Source organism: Euprymna scolopes, chromosome 32 (assembly GCF_053919585.1).
Source record: "Euprymna scolopes isolate OS-2025 chromosome 32, ASM5391958v1, whole genome shotgun sequence".
Classification (NCBI taxonomy): Eukaryota; Metazoa; Mollusca; class Cephalopoda; order Sepiida; family Sepiolidae; genus Euprymna; species Euprymna scolopes.
This window is the reverse complement of record NC_136513.1, coordinates 79893903-79909298: the sequence shown is the minus strand read 5'-3', so window position 1 is coordinate 79909298 and position 15396 is coordinate 79893903. Positions and strand designations below refer to the sequence as shown.

Sequence of the window (15396 nt, the reverse complement as noted above, 5' to 3'; positions counted from 1 at the left end):
TTCCTGGCTTCAAGGAAGGAGATGTTTTTGGTATGTTTTATTGACACTACTTCCTTTTCTTTCTTCCAGATTCTACATGCTCTAGCATAAGCAGGATGGTTTTCTCCACAATTTGCACATTTGCAATCAAGATTGCAGTCATTGACAGTATGGTCTGGATCTCTCTGGCCACATTTGCCACACACTGCTCGTCCCCTACATGCATCCTCATGCTGCCCAAACTTCTGGAATTTAAAGCACCGAAGTGGGTTTAGAATAAAGGGTTCAACTTTTTCAACGTTGAACCCAATTTTGATTTCTTTTAGGATAGTGGGTCTATCGAACTGCATAATGTAAGTGTTTGTATGTATAGTCTGATTCTCTTTTTTTATTGTAATTCTTTTAATGTTTATTACTCCTTGATTTTTAAATTCTTTTGTTATCTCTTCAGTAGTGCACATTAATAGGTCTTTCGATTTTACTACACCTTTGGATGTATTCAGATTCTTGTGTGGATAAGTTTTGATATTTATGTTATGGAAAGTTTTCATTTCTAGGAGAAAAGTGGCATGTTTTTCTCTTTCCACTTCCACCACTAGTGTTTTATTTATTTTATTATTTACATTTTTTGGGGTAATATATGCCGATATAATTTTATGTATAATAAACAGTAATAAGTCAGTTATTTTGGTTTCTTCGGTGGATTCCAATACAATAAATTTTGAGGATGTTTGATGTAGTTCATTACCTGAACTGTCCAAGTCGATGTGTTGTCGCTTGAAGTTTTTATACTTGACCATATATATATGTATATATATATATATATTTTAAATTCATTGTTTATGCTCCCCACCCACCTCAGAGTTCAATATTGGGGCATGTTAAGGGGGAAATCCATTCGCCTTGTCATGCCAGGGCTACATAAACAGTATACATGTTCCAAATGGGAGCCATGAGCACCCATAATCCTTTAGTTACACAATCCAAGTCATTTGTGGTAACTTCCGGCACTATACAGCCATGTTATGACTTTAATCATTAGGCACATTTTACCCTAGCCACCACCTTCTAACACATGGAAAAGAAGGGGAAAAATGCATATAGTTTATAGTGATACAGGGTAGAACTGTATTTGTTACGGTTTAGACAAAATTGATAGAAAAGTAGATGTGTTAGGGCTTGACGTAATTAGCCAATTGATCAGATCGGGCCCCTCCGACCGCTCATCTAGCCTTGTACGAGGCAAAAGTGGAGTGTTGCAAGTTATATCTTTAATTTCCCTAGATAACAGTTGCTCAGTCTCCAGGATCCTTTTCCGAGTCATTACGGGTCGCCACCCACAGCCAACAGGTGGCCCCTTTGAGAGGCTTTTACTCTCTGCAGGGGGACAGTCGGTGTATTCTAATGCCCCACCGACGGGGTTGGGAAGTAGGGAAGGAAAAAAAAAAAGAAAAGGAAGGGGAAAGATGAAGGGGGGGGCTGTTGTTTTTGTTTTTGCAGAACATAATTCAGTTTTACAAAAGAGAATAGAAAACAAAAACAGAAGTTTAATGTAGGTGCATTTCATCCTAGGAAGCCACTAGACAGCCTGATCTGGTAGCACCAGTAATCTTTCTTTTTTTTTTTTTTAATCTGCCTGAATAGATCAGAAGGAATTGCAAACTGATTTGTTATGATGACTGCATTCATGAGTTGAAAGTTTCATCTCCCGGTTGAAGGTGTGAGACTCTGTCATGGATGTACTTGAGAAGCAGAGATGCGACATTGAATTCCTGGCAAAAGTGCATTGAGAATGGTAGTGACTATGTAGAAAATGAAATTCTGGAGCACAAAAGGTCACTCGTTTTAATGTCACCACTCCAGCTCTTCATAGCGCTTCAACTTTTTGAGTTAAAAATATAGTAGGCTTTATTTTTAGAATGACCCTCATAAATGATGAGTTTCAGGCCCATTTTACAAGTGCACCAGAGTGTATATGAACGCTCTTTGGTACCACACTTTTTTTGGGGGGGACGGTGATGGGACAATGGGTAGGATGCATGATGGGGGTGTAGAACTTGCAGATATGCAGCTTCAGTGTTCTTCATTCCCTGTAATGCTTCTTCATTATATTGTATACTTGTATTATTCTCCGCATTCAAGGGGTTTCCTTATTTTTTTTATTATTATTATTTTATACAAGTCTAATAATAAGGTTTATTTCAATAAGTTTGGTTCAGTTCAAATACTGTAGAAGCACCAAAGTTTGATACGTCATTTTAAATTCTATTGTGGCTATAAATTTACAAAATCTCACAAAACAACTTCAAGCATAAGAATAAATTGAAAAGGTAACATTATCTTCAAAATCCGAATCCTCTTTCCAAATTAAATTAAAAGAAATCTATTAAATATCTTTATAATCGCTTGATTGGATTATCTCCATTTCATAGAAAGGGGAGATAACTAAAAAAAAAAAAAAAGAATTACTTGAAAAATACACATGGATTATCTTTCTTTTGTAAAAGGGAATATCAGGAAACTATTTGTAGATAGAAGGAAATCAAATAGAAAAACAAAAATAACCCATTTTCCACTTTTCTATTTTCTCCACTCAGCAGACATTGAAAATGGTTAAATAAGTTTTGAGGGACCCAGACAGAAATTGTCGCAAACTAATACAGAAATGCAATTTGCCAAGAAAAGAAAATGGCGCCAATCAAATTTAGATGTAAATCAGCAAATATCCAGCAGAGAAGGAAACAATAAAGAAAAAGAGAGATTATGGTGAAACTTAATCGAAATGTTAGTGTTATTTACAAGCGCAATGGATAAAAGTGCTAAGGTAATGTGTTTAAAATCACAACATATTTGAAAAAGAAAGTGTAATCCTTAGTACGAACAAAAAAATACAATACCGGGTACTTATGAAGAATACGGACCACGTTGAAATAGTATCTATATATTAATACGATAGCATGAGTGTATTATTGTGTATCATATTTATATCTTTTTAATTCCGAATGACTGTCGTTTAATTGCTATGACTTTCCATAATTTTATCCAGAATTCTTCATAAGTTTTGGTTTCTCTTATAGTTGATGCCACTCAAGTCATCTATTTTTTTAATAAATAATTTTATCAAGAATTCTTCCTAAGTTTTGCTTCCAATTTCAATTATAGCTGAAGGAACGCAAGTTTTATATATATATATATATATATATATAATATATATATATATTTTTTTTTTCTTTTTTTTTTCTTCTTCATAAGTTATGGTTTTGGTTGAAGCTGATGCACCCAAGTCATATGGATATATTTTTTAATTTTGTAATCACAACTTCATCTATTATATAAATCTCACCTGTCTGTTTAAATGTATGTATGTATTTATGCCTAAAACTTTCAACAGAGGCGACGGATTTTTACGAAGCTCGACCCTTCAAACGACAAACGACAAAAATAAAAAAAAATTGGCTAAAAACATTAATTCCTTCACCCTCACTTGGGCAGTTTCCTACAAAGAGGGTCGTTTAATTGCGTCACCATTTTTGTAAGTCATCGTATCGGTTGGAATGACTTTACTAATTTCAATATTCCAAACTGGTCGCGTCATCGAGTAGGGGTAAGACATCAGGTTTTCTTTCACTTTCTTTTCCACCTTTGCGTCATGGGTTCCAGCCTGCCTGCCTGCTACCACACACCTACAAACACCCGGGCAACGCCAGGCACCCATGCTAATAATATATAAGAATCAGTAGAAAACTGACTATAATAATACAAAATCTGCATGAATTAAAATATCATATTTAAGCATATTTTACGACCAGGTGACGCCGGGCGTCTCTGCTAGCTTAGATAATACTTTTTCAGTTTTAACAAAAGAGCTACAATAATATCAGGGCGTCTCCGTTTACGTTTAACATCGACAGAATGCAAACATCAGTAAGTTACATATGAAAGTATTTACTGTGGAATTTCCACAGGTCTTGCTAGTAACGTCATTATTTAGATTAAAGACTTATTCTTAAGATGGCGAGAAGAGTCTTTTGCAACTTGTGTACTTTCACCAATCAATTTAACATAATATACCATAAAAATATGATTTAATTTAAAAACCTTAAAAAAAAATAGCGCAGCCCATATGCTGCATAAGTACCCAGTTATAAATTACTTAACACTTCTACCCGGTCATGGCTGATGGAACGAGAGCATGCTACCCCTGTGGAATAAATAAAGGGTTTTATTTGATGCAAATTACCAGGTTCAACAAAAGACACTTGAAGATCGAGGGTTACATTGGCCCAAGCTTTGCAATGGTAACATCCAAGATAGGAAAACTAATCCAAATATGAAGGTCCTAAAAGTTAAGCCTCCTATTTTTTTAACTCAAACATTTGAAGAGCTACAAAGTCTGGAATGGTACATTAAAACGAGTGACCTTTTGTACTTTATTTATTTTTTTTTTTTACATAGTTACCACCATTAAATTCCTGGCAAAAGTGCATTCAGAATGGTGGTGATTATGTCAAAAAATAAATTCTCGAGTACAAAACGCCGCTCGTTCTAATGGTACCACTTCCGTCGTCGTAGATCTTCAACTTTCCGAGTTAGAAAAAAAAAATATAGGTTTTACTTTTGAAACGACCCTCGTAAATATTTTACCAGTTGATCGTTTAAATAAATTCTATTAATTTTATAGGCGATCATTATTTTAACAGTTGTTGGTAGACAATCATTATATTTCGAGCTGATGGTTAAAATAAATTCCATTGGTTTTAATGAGAAGACGTAGTGTCAGTGGTAAAAATATAATGATTTGGTTTTATTTGAACCTAACTCGATTCTCAATGCACGTAAAATGGCATCGTCACTGACAACAGAATTAACTTTATTCTTGCTAATAAAAGACTCTTTGAAAATTTTTACTTTGCCTCAGTTGTCGATGCACTTTTTTTGTCTTTTTTTTTTTTTGCAACATTCGGTAAGATAAACTTTCTTCTGCCTCATCGATTCTGCAAGTTAAATATTGTCTACGAATGTTAAGGGCAAATTGCTTGAACGTCATAAACATCTAAAGCATCTACACTTGCAGCAGAATAAGTAGGCTTGAAAACACTGTTTAAAAAGTATGTGGCAGGCCGGCTTTATGGTTATCGTACTTGACTCACTGTGTTTAGGTTTTGGTTTCAGCTCAAGGTTTTTTGGGTTTTTTTTACTTACAAGAAGTGAACTATTTAGAAAAAAAAACCATAATACTCCCATGCACATGTCTCAGTTTCTTTCCGTTTGTTTTTTTACTTCATTTTTTTTAAATGAATTTAACGTTACGTTTAATACTGGGCAACGCAAGGTACATCTGCTAGTTCTGAATATATCTGACATTTTGAACCTTTAACGACACTGAAGACAAAATAGTTTGGAGTGTTACTTTATCTTTAGTGAAAATTGGGCATTTTTTCTTTTCTTTTTCCTCAAAGAATGAGTAACCATTAATTCGAAAGACAGGAACCAATGAATTTTTTTTTTAAAAGAAAGAAATACAACGTTGGCTATTCCGTTTATAGAACACGTTCCATTTAATTAATATAGCATTAAGAAGATAAGGTGTTTTTAAAGTTTTTCTTTTCATACGTAAATAGAAACCTGATTGATTGATAAAAATAAAAGTGTAGACAGTATGAAGGCAAGAGTTTTACGTGATGTCAACAGTCGTTTTCGAATTTCATGTAAGTCGAAAGTGTTACCCCAGTCATCATACGCACACGTTTGTTTGTCCAACCCGTCATTCGGGTTTTCGCAGGCAATAACCGGCAGCAACAGCAAGCAAGGGAGATCACTCTAAAAACTTATCACAAATGAATAGAACTCTTAATCTCACTGCTTAAAGGATTTTTTTAAACTGACTACATCTTCTAAAATATAAATCTCACCTGTCTGTTGTATTTATGTTTGTATGTTTGCCTAAAACTTTCGGCAGAGGCGAAAGATTTTCACGAGACTGGTATCGTTTTGAAACCCGACGCTTCGGACAACAAATATCGAAAAATTGGCTAAAAACATTAATTCCTTCACCTTCAACTGAGCACTTTTCTACAAGGGGTGTTCGCTTTTTCGCCGATATTTTCGAAAGTCATCCCCTCTTTTCAATTGACTAGCCTTAATTTTAACCTTCGCCAATTCCGGTTTGGCGATGGGTGCAACAGCAAAGACGTCACGTTTTTTTTTCACGTTCTTTTCCTTTCTTGGTACAGGTTCGAGTTTGCCTGCCTGCCTGCCTGCGACCACTTTTTTTTCTCAACACACACCAAACCTCCAAACACCCGGGCAACGCCGGGTACCGAGGCTAGTAATAACATAGAAACACTGTATAAATATTTGTTTAACTAAATGCCCGCAAAAAAGTAGACATTAGGGTATTTGGCGTTAGTTTAAAGTGAATTATTTTTACTTAAAAACATGTTCTAAATGTTTTTGCGAATAAAAGTTATACGTAAATAAATTAATCGTAATTACTTACTCTTTTCTCATGTAAATAAAAGGAGCATTTTCTTTTTGCACAAAATTTTCACATTTCTATTCTTTGTAGTAAAAATAAAGCGGTAAAAACTAGATAAATATGAAACTGACATATCATGATACTGTATAAATACCGATAGAAACTCCAGACTACTATGAAATTGTCATATCACCGCAATGTATATATACCCTAATATTTTAAAAGCTAGATAAATACGAAATTGACATATCACTGTACAGTATAAATAGCCTCATATTTTAAAAGCGAGGTAAATATGAAATTGACATATCACCGTACTGTATAAGCACCCTCATATTTTAAAAGCTAGATAAATACGAAATTGACATATCACCGTACTGTATGAGCACCATAATATTTTAAAAGCTAGATAAATATGAAATTGACATATCACCGTACTGTATAAGCACCCTCATATTTTAAAAGCTAGATAAATATGAAATTGACATATCACCGTACTGTATAAGCACCATAATATTTTAAAAACTACATAAATATGAAATTGGCATATCACCGTACTGTATAAGCACCCTCATATTTTAAAAGCTAGATAAATATGAAATTGACATATCACCGTACTGTGTAAGTACCACTCAAGAAACGACTATAAACTATTAAGTCATATTCTCTTATCTCAATCTTTACAATAGACAAAGAAACATTCATCGCCATTTTTAATGGAACCACTGTCATCCTTACCACGAAGACAACAGAAATTTTTAAAATAATCCGAAGATTAAAAAAAAAAAAAAAAAAAAATTGAAATTATTTTTAGTTCAATTTTCTTGATTTACTTAAGAATACAGATTAAAAAAGAAAGTATTTTCTTTCTTTTTGGCTCCGTCACCTTCCCCAAGATCGAATGTAAGTAATGTTGCCCGCCAACTCCTCCGCTGGGAATAATTTTCCATTACTATAATGTCGTATTAGCTTCAAACGACAAATTTGGTGCTGTCTTTGCTGACAGGTGTGACAACGTTATTATCTTCGCTCAAAGTACTTGACATTCTGAGAGACATTAATGTCCTTCTGAAGTGGACACTTCGATATTGGTTCTAACACAACCGGTTCAGTTGTGACCCTAACCACCACCCCTTCCTCAAAGTGAAAAGAAAACAAGTTTTAATTTTGTAGCTTTAATGTTGATATTAAAAATACGATATCTCGGATTTTACTGTGATTGTTTCGGGCCGTTTTAACTGATAAACTTTTTCTATCGAGTTACTTAGTAATGCGTTCAATTTCTGCTAGCATTTCTGTATTCACTAATACTCTCGGTATAACATTTATTGAGTGGGTTTCTACCGGTATTTTGATCATTTTTTTTTTAATTTTTGAGCGATTATCGAGATTCCACAAATAAATATCTCATGTCAGCCATTTTGTTCTTGTTCTAACTTTAACTCGCCAATATTTGTCTTTCAAAGTAAATAATCAGTTGAAAATAAGTTAAATGACCCCCCCCCAAAAAAAAACTTATCCAGGTAGGTAGAAGAGAAACTTATTTCTGCTTTTGGTAGCATCTATTTATTATATATTTGTTTATTTCTTTTGCTTTTTACGACTCTCTGGTTTTGTTGTCTATGCTGCTAAATGCCTTAATTTATGTCTCTCGTGCCATGAAATATATACAGCATAATCATGTTGACATACCGGTTCTCATTAGATCACCGAAGCTACAGTTTTCCGCTTTCCATCCTCATAAGGATTCGTCAGGCTATTGCAGGGAATTAATGTTGCTTTGTGTTTTATATATCCCCATAGTACTGGGTCTGATAGTTCGCCAATCAGATTCTTAGTTATTCGTACACCAATTTTTGTAGCCAATGAGCGCGCGTGGATTTGTTTCTTTGTTGTTTTTTTTTAGCGAGCATTTTTTTTCTTTTCATTTTCTTTCTTTTTTTTATTTTGTGATCGGAGATGACCTAGTTTCAATTTGGATGTTTATTTACACTTTGTTCTACTCGATTATTATTTTTTTATGAATTTATTTATGTGTTAATAACTAAGAATCTGATTGGCTGACTAGCAAACCCAGAGATATATACAAGCACGAAGAAACATCAATTCCATGCAATAGCCTGACGAATCCACATGGAGATGAAATGCAGATAATTCTGTGCAGCTTAATTGCCATATATATTTTCAGAACTTACTAACTAGCTCTACTTACATATCGAGCACTGTCAAAGTAAATATTTACATAAAATTTTATGTAGATATATATATATATATATATATATATATATACACACATATATATATATAAAAAAGTTAACGTGTGTGTGTACATTTTCCTATGCCATAACTATCAATTTTCAGTCTACAGACTCGAAATTTGATATACAAGGTACTGAAATTTGGGAAAATCTTTGTAATTCGTTTTCGGCCAGAAATTTGGCTGTTAAGGGGTCAAAGTTCAACGATTTGACCTTTGAGAACTCTAGCAAACTCCTCCGACAATTTTGGGTCTAAACACTTGAAATTTTAGATATATGTTCCTTGGACATGGATCTAACTTAATAACTTGATGTGAGCCTAAAACAATAAATGTTAAGGGGTCATAATAGGGGTCAAAGTTAAAAATATTGATTGCTTTTTTTTTGGCTCAACATACACCTCCAAACAACCGGGCAACACCGGAATGAAATGCTAGTATATATATATATATATATATATATATATATATATATATATATATATATATATATATATATATATAATTTCTGATGCTTTGTTTTTCATTTTTCAACCACTGTGACGAGCACCTGCTATTGTTCATTTATCTGCAAATATTAATCTCCATTACACTGGACTTCTTTTTTATTTTAATATTGAACTCTGAATGAACTGTGCGCATGAACTGTTTTCCATATTTATATTATGTTTTTTTTTTTAAGTTTTGTGACTAAAAATCATAGAATTTAAAGTTCCATCCTATGCAGTAACCAGCAAATACATAGAAATGTTAATTTTTAACGTGACTATCTAATTATTTTGCTAACAATTTTTCCTCTGATGAGAAGACAATTTTTCCTTTGATGAGAAGAAATAGCATTCTTTGAAACTCTGCGAATTAATGAGCACACAGCTTTGAAGTATTCTGCCGAATAATAAAAACTTTTTGTAAATTTCTACTTCACAGCTTTGTTTCTTATCACACACACACACATATATATATATGAGAGGTAGATAGATAGAACTAAGACTCTTTCATAACTAAAAAAAAAATGCTGAAAGACAAATATTTGTTGCCATGCTATGTTGTACGAATAATAAAAGCTGCAAAAAAAAATTAAAAGAGAGTATTTGTGTGAAAAGGGGCACTTTAAGTCGACTTTTGTCTGCCAAGTGCTAATTTCTTAAAATTCTGACATATTAGTAGCTATTTTTACCGACTAAAGACCAAATCCAATTAATTCTACAAGTCCAAATCCTCTATATATCAAGTTTCAAGTCTGTACACAAAAACTGACAGAGAAGTTTGGTACAGACCCTTCCCTTCAAATACTGACAGGTCACTATATATATATATATATATATATATATATATATATATATATATACTAACAGGTCACCCGACATGGCCGGTCGTAAAATATGCATAAATATTATATTTCAATTCATACAGAAACTGAGACATTTGCATGCAAGTATTATGTTTTTCTAAACAGTTCACTTCTTGTAAAAAAAAAAAAAAATTTAAAAAAAAAAAAAAGGAAAATATTCGGGCTGAATCGAAACCAAAACCTAAAAACAGTACGATAACCATTCGGCCAGCTTAATACGATCTTTAAAACGTGTTCTAAAACCTACTTATTTGTAACATAATGAATCTGTCATGTGATTCATTCACACATGCACATTCATAGAAAAGTTATCTAATATAAAAATCTGACGACGCCCACATAACGTTTTCAGGATGAACATCGATTAAAAAGTTTTTCACGTGTCTAAATATCATATATACCAAATTTAACGCCTGTAAATCAAAATTCGTTGAGTATATAGGTTAAGTGTCCTCACACACACATTCTCACTTTTATAGATATACTAGCTTGGGTGCTTCGCATTCCCGGGGGTTTGGAGGTGTGTGTTGACCAAAAAAAAAATAAATAAAATAAATAAAAAATTTTAGTAGGCAGGCAGGCAGGCTCGAACCCATGACGTGCAGGCGGAAAAGAAAATGGATGTTATTGTAAGAGTGTTCGTTGAGCAAAAGAAAAAAAAGGAAAATTGCAAACGTAAAAAAAAAAAATTAAAAAAAAAGTGCTTGTAGGCAGGCAGGCTCGAACCCGTACCGTGAAGGAAGAAAAGAACGTAGAAAAAAAAGATAATCGTGACGTCTTTGCTGTTGCGTCTCTCACTACACCGAAAGTAACAATTGTTTAAATTAAGAGGGGATGACTTTCGAAAATATCAGCGAAAAAAGCAACCCCTCCTTGTAGAAAGGTGCTCAGTTGAGCATGAAGGAATTAATGTTTTTAGCAAATCTTTCGATATTTGTTGTCCAAAGGGTCGAGCTTCAAAACGATACCGATCTCGTGAAAATCCGTCGCCTCTGTTGAAAGTTTTTGGGCAGACATACAAACATACATACGTTTAAACAGACAGGTGAAATTTATATGATAGATAGATAGATCTAAAACCCTTTCATAACTATAAAAAATAAAAATAAAAGCCGACTTTTAGAAAGACAAATAATTGTTGGCATGCTTTATTGTATGGGTGATAAATTTTTTCCCACAGATTGAAATCATCCGAAGCGATAAATGCAAATCAGAAGGCAATTACGAGAACAACGGCCGCAAATGTTGGACCGACAGATACTTATCTCTGGCTAACACCAAATTATCTTAATAAAACAAGAGAAAAAGGATAAACGAGAAGGGAAAACAAAACGCAGTAAGGCAACAGAGGTTTACGCGAAACTTGCACACACAAAAAACACAGTAAAACAACAATAACAACTACAGCATAAAAAATAAGACAAGTTCTTAATCTTGATAAACAACAGAAGAAATACATAATGCTAAACGGCATGAAAACGCCAAAATTCCATCTATGAATCTAATAGCAACAATTAAAATATTCATTAATTATATGAACTCTGCTCATGTTTCATCTGTGAATCTTACATGTTCTGATTTAGTATGACCTCAAACAGGTTATCTATACTATTAATAAAATTTTAAATATTTATTTATTTGTGTGTGTGTGTGTGTGTGTGTGTGTGTACCAATAAAACTTTCGAACAGATGCACTGAATTGACAAATTCAGTTTTTCCCCTGAAAGTTGTGAGACCCTAAATTGTCCTTATCTATAATATGGTTCGTAACGAACAACGCCGAGTCACACAAAAAGCCCAAGATAAGAGTTTTGGGGCCGTTTCGTGCAATTGTCGAAAAAGTTACCTGCCCATATCAACGGAATTTAGCACTGTCTGTACATAGTCATGGTATCATCTTTTTCAAATACGGTCAGGACTTGTGGCGCAATGGATAATGCGTCTGACTACGAATCAGAAGATTCCAGGTTCGAATCCTGGCCAGTTCGTAATAATTTTAATCATCATTTTATCCAACGTTTACTCGTTATCCTTACCCTTAGTTAGGATATTTTTGTTTTTTCAGTGATTTTGTTTTGTGCATATGGAACTTTCCCATACTCCGAGTTCACAAGGTAAGCGTTGATGGTAAGATGATGTTGAGTGTATTCGATTTTATGTTTGACTCAGCATTGTGTGTACCGACGCGGCGCAGCCGCTAGTAAGAAATAAAAATTACTGTAATCTATTATCTATATATATAAAAGCGAAAATGTGTGGGTGTTTGTGTGTTCGCTTTTTGTGTATCTCCAAGAAAGGCTTTTTTCAGAGAAGCGGTCGGTCGCTTAACAACCTTTTAAAACTTTTTATATCACATGTAAATCGTAATATCTAATTTAAATAAAATTATAAATTAAAACATGTAAATCGTAATATCTAAGTTAACAATGGAGCTCGCCTGTCTATTTAATTTGCTTTACTTCGGGAAGTTAAATATTCAACAGTTTTCGCTCGCCGCATGTGGATTAGGCCTTTTCCTATAATAAAAGTGACACTAATTGTCTTGGTATTTTTCCGGTTTCGATCGCCAGAAATGTCCGAAAGCAATCGGCTTTACTTAATGTGGAAATATTATTTCCTTATATCAGAAGACAATTGCTATTCAATTTGGACAAGTGGAGCTGTTTCCCCCAATATCTTGGAAAAAAAAGCGTCCCGCACTAAATGATACCCCGCAGTCAAAAGTTGACCTCTCATTAAGTTATTAAAACGTGCACCTGCTAATTTAAGTAATTAAATAAATTCAAACGTGTTTCTGTTAGCATCTCGTGTTGGCCCAATGGTTAACGTCGCACTCTTTTTTTTTTCAATTTTCAACTCTGCCTCAAGGCTTCGGGTTCGATCCTCATACTTACCTACCAAAAAAAATTTTTTATTTTACCCCCCCCCCCGAGTTTTGATTTACCCAAAACCACACACACCTCCAAACACCCGGCCAACGCCGGGTACCCCTCGCTAGTATTATATAAAACTGAAATCATCTCGCGTGGGCGTTGAAACCGTCCATCCGGTTTACAGCTTCCGGTTTGAAAAATTCTGCATAGGACTAAGTAAATAAAAACAAACTTCTGAAAGCTTTTTTAAACGATAATTTTTTTCTCATTTAAAATATGCAAATAAAAACAAAACTGCAAATCTCTAGGGTTTTTTTTATCGTGATTTTACGAATTTTATTTGTATTTTCATTGCAACTGAAATCGTTTTTAAACAAAAACAAAACAAATATGTTTACGATCTAAGGCTATATTTTGTAACCGACAGTTTAAAGACGTTGAAATTACTCCGATCAGCTTGCCCAGTCGTTGAAACTATTTTAATAAAAAGAAACTGCTTAACTATCAACACATAATAACATCTAACCTTTTTTTTTATAAATAGAACATAACACAAAGTGGTACAATAAATGTTACCAAAGGCAATAAAAGTGACATCTCATAGTTAACTGGTTGGTTAAGAAAAGACGAAGATATTAATATCAATCAAGCGGGAAATCCTATTTCTCACTAACTGTGACCAAACGCAATAGCAGTAACTTTTCTTACGTATTTGCTTTAGTTTTTTTTTACGATTTAAACTAGTTTTTAGTCTTTTTTATTGCATTATATTCTGTAATCGACAGTTTAAAGACGTTAAAATTACTTGCAAATGTTTATTACTACTTTGAGGATTATGCAAACAATAGACTATTTAGCCTGTTAAAAACGGGAAAAGTTAGAGCCGTTGACTTCTGGTAAGTGCTTTATACCATACTGGCTTTCGTTAATACTTACCCTTCTTTGTTTACAAAGCCATTCGGCGGAAGTGACGTCAGATAAATTTTAAGGTACGGATAACCAACATTGTATATAATGCAGCATTTTTTTAAAGCAAAAATAAAAACAGAAGTTTTGGTAAATTTTTACTTGGTTGCCACTTTAACATTTTTCTTTAAAGTGACGACTTTTAAAGATTTTCGGGTATGGTGAAAATGACTATCGCATTCAAGTTTTCCGCAAATAAGTACTTTTCCAGATATCAAGCATTAGAATTCCTTATGTTAAAAGTGGTGGCCAGTGTTGTACGCGCAAGCACGCATATTTTTAGCATAATTAATAGATTCACTATTCCATAGCTAGCTATAACATATAGTGACCCAACGGGTCACGGATAGTCTAGTATATCTATAAAAGTGAGAATGTGTGTGTGTGAGGATAACTATCAACCTAAGATACTCGACGAATTTTTTTATCTACTGGTATTGATCAAAGGTGAGTATATACGTCAACCAAACATCACTTCCAGATTAAGACATTACTTCTATGAAAACATTACTCTTTGTCATTGATAAGCTTCGTTCTCAACGTGATTGATCCTAGAGCCGCCACTTCTAGTACAGTTTGCGAACATATCTGACATGGATCGGAATTATATGAGAATGATACGATGAATGTGTAATGCGATTTTTAAAGACAGGCTTAGTTCTGATGAGCTCAGAAGAAGATTAAAACTGGACAGTGTAGGGCGATGCGTACAGAAAAGGAGACTTTGATGGTGTGGTCACGTTAAAAGAATGAGAGTTCCTGGGGTTGTAGATGCAAAACAATTGCTGTAGAAGAAATAGTTAACAAAGGTAGACTTAGGAAACCATGTGAGAAAGTTATAAAGATGGACCTAAGGGAAATAGGAGTAAATTAAAACCTAGCCAGAGATAGAAGTTTATCTAAGTCGTCCAATGCATGATAGCATGTAAAAAAAAATAAAATAAAAGGACATTTTTTTATTCCTAACCCCAATCCCCTTTTGGGATTGGGACAAAAACATTGTCCCATCCAAATATTAGATTATCCTACATAAAAAAAAAACCGGCTTTCTGTCTAACTTTGTCTTCATTGGGGAGGAAAGTAAATAACGGACAAGATTTCGTTGAACTCGGGAATCTTTCTATCGAGCTTGGGAATTTGTATGGAATTTTACTGAAGGAGTAAATAAAAGCTATATATAACATCCAAACGATAAAGATAATAAACAAGATATTTAATAAATTAAAAAAAAGCATTAACCTATAAAACAAAAAAGTAAATAAATTTTATTTGAATGTTGACTCGAATTAGTAAACAAACTGGAATCTTCAGGTGTGAAACCGAAAAGTTTGTTACAAAAAAAAAGTAAATAAAACAAAGAAAGGTTAGTCATCGAAAGTGATTTTTTTAACCATGTTTTTTTTTTTTCAATATTGATTTCATTGATTTTTGGTGTACATTATTCCCTGGAAACTGATAAAGGTGACAGGTGTCATTTTGCCATTTCAAAACA

The 15396-nt window shown here is 33.5% G+C and overlaps 1 protein-coding gene and 1 non-coding gene across 2 annotated transcripts in view; one reads left to right on the top strand and one right to left on the bottom strand.

The window, feature by feature from the left end:
* The window catches only part of LOC145256176 (protein MON2 homolog), a 1437553-nt gene that overhangs the window by 269307 nt on the left and 1152850 nt on the right, over positions 1-15396 (bottom strand). The gene's annotated exons all lie outside the window — the stretch shown is intronic.
* Positions 11981-12053, top strand: Trnar-acg (transfer RNA arginine (anticodon ACG)). The gene has a single exon. It is a non-coding gene; the product is annotated as a tRNA-Arg (tRNA).